The 13,530-nt window shown below is 38.4% G+C and overlaps 1 long non-coding RNA gene across 1 annotated transcript; it reads left to right on the top strand.

The window, feature by feature from the left end:
- The first annotated feature begins 2,913 nt into the window (after positions 1-2,913).
- Positions 2,914-5,694, top strand: LOC127516793 (uncharacterized). Its single transcript, XR_007931084.1, has 3 exons — positions 2,914-4,182; positions 4,364-4,430; positions 4,592-5,694. It is a non-coding gene; the product is annotated as an uncharacterized LOC127516793 (long non-coding RNA).
- Positions 5,695-13,530: the final 7,836 nt, after the last annotated feature.

The raw sequence follows: 13,530 nt of genomic DNA, 5'->3' as shown, positions 1-13,530 counted from the left end.
GAGTAAATTATTTTCATGTCTTGTGGACTATTTTTGAATTGATCTGCTACTTTCTATTAGGTAAATTTAGTATACATAAATACATAAATATAGGGGATAGCCTTTGTTTTCAGCAATAGGCCTACCTAAAAACAATATTCAGTTTGAAAATTAAGAAAGCTGTAGCTAAAGCTAAAATCAGATGACAAAACAAGTGCTCTTTTCTTTAATAGGCTAACAATAGTGAAAATGACAAGTAACGTTAGGCCTAATAGCCTTTAACCCTGTTGCGGGTATTGAGCCGTTTTGATTTTTGAGTTGTCGGAAATATAAGTTAACCTAATTTTTTCTTGAAATGTTGTTACTTTTTCTCATTTAGGGGCATGAACATGCATGCAAAGTTTCGACACGCTGATGTGTTTTGGTTTTGACATATGCACACAAACTTACTGTGATGTTCGCGAGTCAATTTGACCCGCATATTTTAATGTTCTAAGGCAACTGTACATACAAATTACATTTCTTGGTTATATTTTGTTATTTTAGTTTATTTTTACTACCCTATTATGCTAAAATGTCAGCCACATATGGTAGCTCTTCAACTCTAGTCCTGAAGTGTCAGTGTCTTGCTGAGTTTAACAAATTTTTTATTTTCAAAATTTGTGAACTGTTTGTCCCACTTTTTTAGACATAATTTTGGCATCTTTTTAAAGGGAACACTTCACAGATTATTGGAGAAGTAAAAGAAGTTGTAAAAGTAAAGTTTAAAAAAGTTGTAGAAGTTTATGAAAATTTAAAATATATAAAATAATTGAAATAAAATGTTTATATTTTACATAATAAGTATATTTTACAAAACATGTTCAACTCTAAAACTTAAAGAAAATCAAAGCTAAACATCTGAACAAGTTCTGTGCCAAATTATAGTTTGATATCTCAAAAAAGGAACTTTCAGTAAGATTGTTTGTGCACAGTACCAAAATTTTCCACTAGATGACATCCAGACTCCACTGGTGACCATATCTTTTGATTTCCATATATGGTTTGAGTGATCTGAACTATATATTTCCATACTTTTCAAAATATTTATGAAGTAGACATCCTATTCAGGAGTAGTTTTTGCAGTAATGTTAATATTTGATTTGAATTCAATCTCTAAAATGCATATAAAAACATACGAAAAAAGAATCAGAGCACGTGTAATAGTTTGGCACCACAAATGAAGAATCTATTGCAATTTATCTATTGTTCTGTCGTTTTTTTTTTTTGTTTGTTTGTTTTTTTGAAAATCAGTCACCAAATATGAATACTATAGTCTAAAATCTTTCAAATGCTATATAGTTTGTCAAGATTACTTTAGGTTTAGACTAAGATATTATCGTTATAAATGTGTAATGGCAAGTGTCCCACGGGTGCGGGAAGGGGCAGTCTAACAAATAGTGGTTAAAAAACATTTTTATAAATCACAAATTCAGATATATATTCTTTGTAATGTGTGAAAGGTATTGGTCTAAAAGTTAATTATTTGTTGATTGCATATTTTTTTTCATAGTGTGATTTTTGGGGAATTGTATTGAATCCAATTAGGGTCAGTTTGACCTGGACCATACAGGCTGTAACCAGAAATCGAACAGTGCATGAGGGTTAAACATGAAAACATATGAGAAAAAAATCCAGGATAAACTATTTGCATATAGCGCCTAACTAGCACTAAAGTAAGATGATGAAAAATAAAAAGGACTAAAAGGAGGAAGGACTCTATTATAATCATAAGTAGGCATATAATAGGCTATAGACCGACGTCTTTATTATTACTGTAGAATAGTGCTTTAGCATTACTGGACTGTGAAAGATGTCCTCACAGCTTTTGATGAAAGACTGACAGAGATGATAAACTGAACAGATGACTTCACCATACTCTCTCTCATCCGTCTGACAGCATCATGATCGTCAACCAGCCTAGTGACAGCCACTACCTTTGTTGGTAAACAAATTAATCTTCTTAAAGGTCACAATTTGCTGTAGCGCTTTGCTGTCTGTCTGTCTCTCTCTCCGTCCTCTCGTGATGAGCGCGGGAGAGGCTGTCAGATTCTCCCGCTATCAGCATTCCGCTCAGGTGACTCACACCTGATTGCGGCGCTACGCACTGCTGCGTCACAGCTGTCTCCGGACAGAAGATAAGACAGGGCCGCACGTCTCCAACTGCCGCACACTGGAACTCTGCCCAACGGGCGATGCGTATCTGTGTTACTGGCCAGCATTTCTCTTCAAGCCTTCTGTCGGCGACAAAGATATACTCTCTGTCTCTCTTTAAAATTGTGAACACCTGTTTTTCTTAAGACCTCGACTCGGTCTCCAGAGAGCTGAGCCTCAGCGCAAAGCAAAATGGTCAGGACCGTAGGACTCGGCTGCGTGTGTTAGATGTAGGCATATTTACTGTTAAAAGAAAAGGGCTTCGCACACCAAAACTGAGTGGAAGTCACAGTACTGATGCTAAATTATCTGCTATTTCAGGTAGGAGTTATGAAGTGAATGGTTGTTTTAAATTGAGTGTGTGATCACAGCCCAAAAAAACAAAACAGACAAAGTCCACATAGAATTAGAATAATTGAAGCTTACTGCATTATGTAGAAGAGTATTGTGAGAGAGATATTGAGTGAGCGAAAGTATTACCTGTATACAAATTTAGCACTTTCCTAATAAATGTAACTTCCGGGACTATTTTTTCCAGCGGAAGGAAGCCTTTTAATGATTTTACTTCATGAAAGTTGCATTGATACATATTTTTTGGCTTTAATATTTGTATTGTGTGGTAACCGTTTTATAAAAGCAATAAGCCCCGTGAAGTCGTGGTTTACAGTGAATTTATAACAGCTAAGGGGGTTTTACAACAATGCCCCTTAGCTGTTATAAATTCACTGTAAACCACTGCTTCTTGGGGCTTATTGCTTTATTTAAATTCGAGTGAAAAAATCTTTCTAGCCCAGAGTTTGAATAGTCAGAAACCACTGGCTTAAATGTCATAAATGTAGCGTTTTATCATGCTAGATTTAGTCAACTGATTTGTATGCAATGTAAATAATTACTATAAAATAGTTAAGACTGAAATGTCACTTTGTCTGGAAATGTGTTAGGGTTGAAATATAAATGGGAGATTGCAAAAAGAATGAAAAGAAAACACTAATGTTATGCATAAGACAAGCTTAAAAACTGGGCTTAAACTTATATATAGGATAACCGAACACATGCCTGTCTCATTTTTGAACTTGCCCTTACAATCACCTACTGTTTACCCCTTCAGATACTGTTATACAAGCTAAAAACTGTTTAAAATGTGTTTATTGTCAAGTTCAACTAAGTTTAATTGTTTTACCAAATCTACCAACGGTCCATTGACAAATATGCCATGTGACGTCACATGGACTGTGGAAAAGGCCTACTGATTATGCTTGTGAAAGCAATCACCTCCCTGTTGCACAGACTGCAAATCTAACAGTTTTAGTTTTAGTCCAGCAGCTGCCAAGCTCCTGATTAATGACCGCTCATTCCCTGCCCAATGAAGAGTAGCCATTTGAGTGGGACAGAAATCAAGACAGCGACCCATTACTAATAACATTCTACTCGAGCAATCTATTGAGCGCTGAGACCACTAGTGGTTATTGTACTGGTTGATGGCTGTGTGAACCATATGTGAGGCAGGGCAGCAGGTTAATAATCTAACCTTTCAGTCTGACCATTCATATCCATGTGCACTGTATACACCTTGGTCATTTACTGCCATACTTTATTTGATTGTAGTAGAACTGAAGTCTTGATCTTGTTTAGTTCTTGTCTCAAGACCAATTGGTACTACATGAAATCACCATCAATGCTCTCACAAGGTCTTGCAGTCACCGGTGGTCTTTGACTCTTGGCTTTTTATTATTTAAGAATGCTTCAGGTTATCCAATATCTTGTATATGTAACAGATGTTATATCAATTTATTAATTTCACACAAAATCTCTCCCTTTATCAATTTACATAATTATTTTGTATTCTGGCAATTCTTTTAATATTGATTTCTGTTATTTGAGCTGTTTACTATGCTTATATGTTCATTACTTCAGTGTTTGTTGTAATTGTTAAATAATGGTACGTGGCCCCTTTAAGAAATGTGTTCCGGTTGCTTTCCTTCAGTTCGCGGTAAGCGCGGCTGTGGAAAGGTGAGTTCTGCTGGAGCTCTCTCTAAAAAGCTTAAAGTTAAATTTTTTTGTGTTAAAAATACAGTTTAATCTTATTGAAACAGGAATAGAGGTTGTGTATCATGAAGTATGTTTGTTTTGAGTGTTTGGTATGAGTGTATGTCTAAGTTCCGTGGCTAAAATTATCTGTTTTGACTGGCAGGTCAATGCCAAAACTGTGAAGGCCACGGATTGACTCTTTTCATTAATTTTCCTTTTTATTCTCTCAGGTATGTTTTCTTTTCATGTTTCTGTTAATATTGTTGTTTTGAATTAATATAAAATGCTTTATATTGAGAAGTTTATTTGAAAATTGTAATATGTAATATGAAGCCAGTCATTGCTGTTATATTTGAATGCATAATTGCTATCATTCTGTCACGACTGCCAGCTGGAGTGCCTATGATAGCCACCAGAGGGCACTCCTTCTGTCTCCTTTACTGCTTCAAGAACTACATTTCCCATAACCCACTGCCTGGACTTATCATGTTCTGATTGCTGACACCTGTTTGTCATTATCTGGTTTATGTTTGCCTATTTATACCCAATGTGTTCATTCAAGTTTTGTTGGTGTTACACTGTGTTTCTGAGTGTGACTTCTGGTTTCTGTGTCATAATCTTTGTCTTCTGCCTGTCTCCCTTGATTTGCCTGTGCCTTGGACTTTTGTAATTATCTGGATGGGTTACTCTGTGGTTTTGACCTTATTCCTGTTTTATGGATGGGAGCAGTACGTAACATATTCTGTGTAGGATACTGCACAAAGGTCTACACACTAAGCTTAGAAGTACTGAACAGATCTTAGTTCTTACTTAAGCTGTTTTGATATAATGTCAACCAGCTGATGTGACATTATGTACTGGGTATTTTTACCTTAGTAGCTAAAATATACCAAAAAAAATCTATAGTGCTGGTTTCAATTTTTTTTATTTTTTATAACATGTTTAAAATACTGTTCTGGCTTTTAGCTTAAATCAATACTCCAACCAAAAATAATTTTCTCGTCATTTACTCATCCTCATGCCTTGCAAGATGTATGACGTTCTTTCTCTGGATGATTTTTCTAAAAATGAAGATTTCTCTCAGCTCAGTCCATACTGTATAACATGATGCTACAAAAAAAAAAAAAAAAAGGGCTCACGAAGTTGGTGTTGGTTTCAGTTTTGAGGGTCTTTGTTTGGGGCATGGTAATGTGCAGACTTTATGTAGACAGATGGTTTTCAATCAAAGCAACAGTTGTTGATGTGGAGAGAAAGACAAAATAATTTCTTCACTGTTATTAACTTACTCAATGTTGACAGCGAAGTCTCAAGCCAATTTGTTCATTCCAAAATTGTGTGGCGTCTCTCTGTCAAAGCAGTTTAGCTGCAGGGAGGAGAGGAGCAGCATCTGGATACTAATGAAGCACTGAGGAGCTTGTGCTGTTCCTAGTTGTGCTGTCATGATGTCCTCTTGTCAGCATCACAGACGTAATGTTCCAGTGTCCAAAACGATGTGTAAACAGCCCATTTGGTGTCATATTTAATTTGATTAATGTAATTGATCGGTCTAATTTTGATCAGTTATGTTGTGCAATAATAATGCTGAAAATATTTTTTTAAATCCCAAATCTCATAACGGGTGGATCTGTGGATTTTAGAGAAACTTTTCAATGTGGAGTAAAATGGTTGCTTGGGTTTTGGACGGAGTACCATTGATGTACTCTGAGAAAATATTGAGCTTGCCAGGTAAAAGAGTACAGCAGCAGAAATAAATCAGCTTTAAATGCAATTCTGCTTTTATCTCATTCTCTCTCTCTTTTCCTCTCACTTTCTCCTCACATTTTCACATTTAATATTTCAGCTTGTTGTATTAAAACATCAAAAAACATTAAAACTGTTTGAAACTTTGTTTTATTATTAAAACATTAAAACTGTCTTAGACTTATTTATTGCTATTTGTCAAATGCCTTTTATGTGTATATTTTATATTTTTGCCCCATCCCAGACCAGTGCGGTGGTGATAGTCTTGCGTTTCCCTGACTTTTATGTTGAAGTGTTTTTCTGTTCCCATTGTTTCTGTGTTCACTTACTGTGTTTAGTTCCTGCTTACTCTATGCCTTCAGAGATGGGCTGTGTCCGAAATCGCCCCTATACACTCATTCTCTGTTGCCTACATTTGTCCACTAATATACTGTAGTTCACTTGAGGAATGAAAACGAGTGAACTGGGGCTGTCACTAACAATTATTTTGGTAATCGAATAATCGGTTGATTATTTTGACAATTAATCGAGTAAACAGATTTTTTTTTGTGGTAATAAAAATAGACCTAAGCAAACAATAGCCTTTAAAATGTCTTAAAATACATATATAATAACAATGAAGCAATAATATTTGGTTCAAATAAAGTATCAAAAGCAGGTAATCATATGGTTTTATAGAACAGCCCTGTTTATATTATGTATATCATTATGTACTTTAACAATCAACTTATGTACATTATGTATTATAACAAATGCCTGCAGAGGGTGCCAACGGCCTGGTGATTGTTGTTTTTACACTTTACAGCAGATCAAATCCTTGTTTAAAGGTGACCTATTATGCCCCTTTTTTGTGATATGAGTCTCAGGTGTCCCCAGAATGTGTCTGTGAAGTTTCAGCTCAAAATACCCCATGGATTATTTATTATACCAACTGCCTATTTTTGGGAGTCTCCCCTGCGGCCATCCGGTGATTACATAAAAGAGCAAATTTCCAAGTGTCGCACCCTGAATGCGGCTCGTGCAGGGCTCTCCTGCTCTAGATAAGCATTCCTCCTCCTCTAGATAAGCACTCAGAGTGCAACTCTTGCCTGGACCGCAGCCACACCAATGCAGCGCTTTTGGATTCCAGCTGCCAGCACTGAGGGAAGCTGAACCTTGCAACACTGCGTGCCCGGATTGTGCACTTCAACGAACCATCTGCTCCCTTATCCCCTTCCCCTCTTGAACTGAGGCGAAAGAAGAAGCGGAGCCGCCTGTCACACATGCTGTCACATGGCTGACCTCCCCCGGGGGAATGGAGACTCCACCCCCAGGCGGTCAACACGATATGGCGTACCTTTGGTCAGGCGGATATGGATCTCTTCATGACAGAATAGAACTCCCACTGCTGAATATACATCTTAAAGGAAATGGGTGCACTAGCCCTGAAATGGCCTCATCTGTGCCTTTATACCTTCCCTCATGTAGCCCTGCTTCCGCAAGTCATCAGTCAGATTCGGGAAGAAGCATGTGCAGTCCTTTTGGTGACACCATGCTGGCAGAATCAGCCTTGGTTCCCAGAACCGATCCAGCTGCTGTCAGCAGCTCCGTGGCCCATACCGCTGAGAAGAGACCTTCTCTCCCAGGCAGGAGGGACGATCTGGCACCCTCAAACGGAGTTGTCTATTTTCTCAAGCTGGTGCTTAGCTCGGAACATAGACCCCGCTAAGTGCAATACCGTATCAGTTCTCACATTTCTGCAGGAGATGCTGGACAGTGGGCATGCCCACTCCATGCTCAAAGATACGTGGCAGCCATTACAGCAGATCACGCCCCGGTGGCCAGCCAATCGATCGGGAAACATGACCTAGTCGTTAAGTTCCTCAGGGGGGTCAGGACGTTGAATGTTTGAGGCCCTCCCTTTCAGCCGCTCGAGTCAACTGACCTTCGGTCCCTCTCGCTTAAGACTGCCCTCTTCCTGGCCTTAGCGTCAGTCAAGCGAGTTGGAGATCTGCAGGCTCTGTCTGTGGAACCTTCCTGCCACAAGTTTGGTCCTAATGACTGTAAAGGGGTCCTCAGGCCGAGAAAAAGGTTACGTGCTGAAAGTGCTTTCCACCCCTTTTAGAACTCAGGTGATAGCGCTTTCAGCTTTTTCCGCTTGAGATGAATGAGCAGGCACCTCATCCACTCTGTCCCGTCAGGGCCCTTAGAGTGTATACTGAGCACTCTGGCCAATTTCGGCAATTAGAGCAGCTGTTTGTCAGCTTCGGATGCCGCACTAAAGCACTGCCGGTTTCGAAGCAAATATTTCCAGATGGATTGTGGATGCGATATCATTGGCTTACAAGTCTTTGGACTCGTTGCGCCCCTTGGGAGTGAGGGCTCACTCTACTAGAGGTATGGCCTCCTCTTGGGTGTGGTCCAGCAGAGTCTCTATCGCAGATATCGGTGCGGCGGCCGGCTGGTCCTAGCCATCCACTTTAGTTAGATTTTACAACCTGGACAAATGTTGAAAGATTCTGACTGACTGCTTTTCTGCATGACTTATATAGGCAGTCAACCTCGCCCTTTTTGGCGGAAACACCATTTGTCTGTGCAGTTGCACAGAGGTGAACCAATCAGGCTTCAGGATTCTGAGAAAACAGGAGGTCAGCTAAAACTGACGCAGTGCTCGTTCCCTTTATCTCAGGGAACCAGGGTTACGTGAGTAACCATAAACTTCCTGGTCACTGGCTTTCTTGTGTTTATTTCGGTTTATTTTGGTTGTTATTGTTATTATTTAAATAAAAAAGTTCACCTGCACATGTATCCTGCCTTCACTCATCTCTGAGAGCACTCAGCATTACAACCAGAACTTTTAATCTATATATATTTTAATCTTTTTAAACTATAAAAATATAAATAATATATAATTGTAAAGATATTAATTATCGCATATGTGTTTATTATAATGGTAACACCTTTTTTTAGTGTCTTTGTTAGGGCTCGTTCACACAGAACGCGTCTTTGCGTCTAAAAATACGAGACGCAGCACTCAAAAATGGTTTTTAAAGCACAGCGCAGAACGCGAGAGTCTCGAGACGTGCTTTTGAGACGTGATGCATTAATTAACAAATAAAACAGTTGCCACGCCAACTTGCTACTGTAAACAGAAGCTCGCAACGCTTGCCCCGCCTCTGAGTTCTTCTAATTGGTCCACTGTTTTGGAACTGACATTGATGACCGGCGCTGCGTGTATAAGTTGAAATCCTTTTAACTTGACACGGCGTCTTAAAAACGCGGCGCTCATGTGCGAGGCGCTGCAAAAGACGCGAGTGTAAGGATCATGCACGTCCGTCTAGCGCATTTACATAAAAAACCAATGGAAAAGTAGCGCAATGAAATAGAAAAACTGTGTGAACGGTCCCTTACTACAGTAATAACAGTAAATTACAAGCAACTAACCCTTAACCAAACCCTAGTCCTACTCCAAACTCTATAATAAGTAAATGTTGTTAATTAATATTACTCAGTACTTATGTACTCAGTACACCCAAATAAAATGTAATTTCCATCACAAAATGTTATCAAGCAAAATAAATAGTTTGAGATAAGTTGTGAATGCACTCTGGTGGAATGACAACAATTACAGAATTCTGTTGGTATACATGTATTGCAACTAGAGAGAGCGTAAAAAGGGTGTTTTAAAGTTCCTATATTTGAGGAAACACCCAATACAATACAAATATATGGTGCAAACATGTTTGTGTAGTCAAATATGTATTTATTTACTCCTATATATGAGAATTTTTTACGAAAAAGAGGGGGAATGCTTGAGTTTTGTCTCATTTACACATTAATACGTTGTTAATTACACCCATAATGTCCCCCTGCTAGCTACACCATGTTGCTGACTAATTGAATATATGAGTCGAAGATGTTTGAAAGCCTGTAACTGATTTAATTAATGCAGATTTTGCTTTAAGCATTGCCAGTTAAAAGATCTCTGTGCTTCGGCATGTTGAGGTGTGTATGTCTGTGCGTAGTTGTGTTAATCCTCCTGTCAATGATCAGTGTTTGTCTTGATTTCTGGCAGCTGGCAGCCAACTGGAAACACATCAGGTCTTCCAGGAGGGCAATTCCCCAGCATCCCTCATTATGGATCGCTCTCTCTTTCTCTCTCTCGCCTGCAGGTCCATCAGACACACACACATACATACACACACACAGCCATCACAGATTTGAGGCAGCCTTCTCGTCTTATTCAAATTGGTCTCGGCAGGAAAATGGGTTCATGATGATGGGGGTAATAACAGTGTAGAAAAGAGAGCGTCTTCAGCTTCAAACACCATTTAATTTGGAGATTAAGCTAATAAAAAGCTATTAAGGCCAATGCCTTGCTGTTGTAGCAGGCCGTAGTGATACACAGTAATTCCTTCTCATTTAACGCAAATGAGCTATAAAAGATTAGGACGGACGTGTTATTCCTTTTATGTTTATATGTTTCCCAAGGTTTATGGAAAAGAATAATCAGTCTGTTTTAATGTGTTGCTTTTTCCCCGACTATGGTTTCACAACACATGGACCCTTTGTGCAGAAAAACAAAACCCATCCAGATTTATACACAGGTTTTAATCAAATTTGCAGTCAAAATGATTAGCTATAATGTCTGATATTATTTAGCTCTAATTACCAGCAGATGGTGTCTTTATCTGCACTTAGGGTGCACAAGTCTTGGAAATGCTGCATGCACAAGAATAATTAAGAAGTTGACTTGAGCTGTTTTTTTTCTGGTCTACTTTTGTAAGCTTTAATAGTCAGACTCAGCACCCTAAAGTTAATTAGTGCTAATTTGATAATTTGATTACATTTATTCCTTTAAATCCAAGCATTCTCGATTGTTGCTCAATGTGCTTTATTGGCATAACAAATAATGGTATGTTTGTATTTCAGTAGCAGCAGTAGCTTCCTCTCTCTCTCCTCTAAATGCAATTATATTTATTATTCATGCAGGAAATCATCTTGTAAGATCATTTGTAGATCGTACAATTCCTCCTCACCTCTGGAGATAGATGGACACTTAAGTCTGTCTGTGTGTTGTTGTTGGGAATGGGAACACAGCGCTCACCTGTGGAGAGAGAAGCAGACCAGCTCACTGGGGTATTGATGGAGTCATGCAGAGTTAATCAGACACAATGCCAGCAATGATTCCTTCATTTCCTGCAATGCAGAATTAGACGGTAATATGGCCCCTGTTGGAACTTTGGCAGCATATGGTCTTGTGTGATGTGCCTGTTCCATTGGGTATAGATGCATTCCATAAGACAAAACAGCATTACCCGAAATGTAGTTGTATAACAGTTTGTGCTGTGGCTTTTGACAGTGCCCACTATACACATCTACACAACAAAGCTGAATATTGACATTGGATTTAAATCAGGATTGGTGCAGGATTACATGCAATTGGCCTCTGTCTTGAATCATGGCTGTGAATTTGTGTTGACTTGAATCTATGACAGAATAATACTGCAGGTGATGCATTTTAGTGAAATAACTAATCACATCTCCATGGAGTGTCTTGCTGGAAGGTCCATGGAGGTGATGAAAAACAGGTCGAACTGTTATCAGTTATTGCCACACATTTTAGGGGGCTGTCACTTGATTGGCAAGCTTGTAGGAGAAAACGAGGTGTTTAGGAAAGAAGGCTTAAAGGGTTAGTTCACCCCAAAATTAAAATTCCGTCATTAATTCCTCACCTTCATGTTGTTCCAAACCTGTAAGACTTTCGCTCATCTTCAGAACACAAATGAAGATCTTTCTGATGAAATATGACAGCATTCTGTCCCTTCATTGACTGCAATTTTATCTTTGGCGCTTCAAAAAGTTCATAAAGAGATCGGAAAACTAATTCATATGATCGAGTGGTTTAGTCCAAATTTTCAGAAGAGACTCGAAGCTCAATTGAACATAAATGATGCACGAAAACAAACCTCTTCCGGAAGCTTAAACGTGCCGTGTAACTAATTAGGTTCATTCTCGTGTGTTACGCAGCACGTTTGAGCTTCCGGAAGAGGTTTGTTCTCGTCATTCGTGTTCGGTTAAGCATCTGTTTATGTTCGCTGATGAGGACATCAATGGATATTCTGGTTGTTTTAATATATTTTGAAACTTTTAAAGTTATCTGGATAACTGTCAGATGTTACCGTCAGGCAGATGATACAGAGTTCAGCAGTGTAAACTGAATCTATTTAAGAACTCTATCAATCAATCAATCTAGCTAGCCATCTATACATACTTGCTTTGTAAAGAAAATTGAGTTTGTCTAACATTATGCAACCATCCCCCTTGTAGATCACAAGGCTCATCATAATGGATGTTTTTTTTTTAATAAATGTTGACAAAAACTTTATAGTTATGCACAATAATATAATATAGTAGTAAATATTTAATTGATGAGTTGTCAATAAAATATATAACACTATGATTTTACTTCAAAAATGAACATATCTGACACAAAATGGTAACTGCAAATCCATGTTTTGCTGTATAGAGTCCGGTTGTTTCTGTGAATTGATGGGATCTATTTGCTTTTCTTTTCTGTAGCTTTATTAATAAATTATTCTCTTCAAATACTATATAATTCACCAGTGCTAAGTACTGTATAAGAGAAGATATGAGCTGTTGTGGGCTCAAGTAGCCCAGCTGTCTAGATTTTGTGTTTGCAGTGTATTTGTTTATGTCCAAAAGTGTGCTTGATGGAGTGTCCAGATCATAAAGCCTTTTAGATATATAATATACATTTAGTATGATTGTAGAGAATAGATGATTCGATGGTATAATTTGAGTGGGGTTTGGGTGTAATTATGGAAGAATAAGCGAAGGCCTTGCTTTGAAGTTATTGTCTGCAGTGAGAGAAAATGAGGCAAGCCCTTCATTCTGCTGCAATTATAGACCCTTCAGTGTAAGGCTTATTTGTGCTTAACAGTTGGCAGTGCATTGATTTAATATGTAATCAGTACACATAGGCCTGAAATGTAAATTTTTCTTAAACTTACAAAGATTTTCTGTCACGCTTTAATTACTATGTTTCACTACTAGACAGGAAGCTTATGTAAACTAATTATGAAGTAATGACGGTGTCATGCAAGCATGTTGTTTAACACCTTTTATAAATATCCTCTTTTATATTTTTTTTTAGTAGAGTCACCTACTGTATCACGCAGAACAAGCTGTTAGCTCACTCTAATTCTCAGGGTGACATAGTTAGTATCCATCCCATAATTGTAGTGGTATCTGCACTGTTAATTACTGAAGTAAATGGTTGAATTGCTGCCAAGGACCTATTGTGTTGGGGCTTTGAATTGTGTTTTTACCATCTGTAGAATTGGGAAGAGGAGAAAGGGGAGCAGAGGAGCAGGGGAGGCTTAAGAGCAAGCTCACAGCCTCGGGGTCTGAGGCCATATGGAGCCAGTGCTTCGCCTGCGCTTTATTGCACACCTTGCTGTTTTAATCAATGGCAAGCCTGTTCACAGGACACATGGAACAGAGGTTATTGCACTGTGTCAGTAGGGTTTTTTTCTGATTGTTTTTTTCTTTCTCATGTGCAGAAAACTTTTGCACTTGACTTTATAT

Source organism: Ctenopharyngodon idella, chromosome 7, assembly GCF_019924925.1.
Source record: "Ctenopharyngodon idella isolate HZGC_01 chromosome 7, HZGC01, whole genome shotgun sequence".
Lineage (NCBI taxonomy): Eukaryota > Metazoa > Chordata > Actinopteri > Cypriniformes > Xenocyprididae > Ctenopharyngodon > Ctenopharyngodon idella.
The sequence above is the reverse complement of the archived record's forward strand: the minus strand, read 5'-3'. Positions and strand labels throughout refer to the sequence as shown.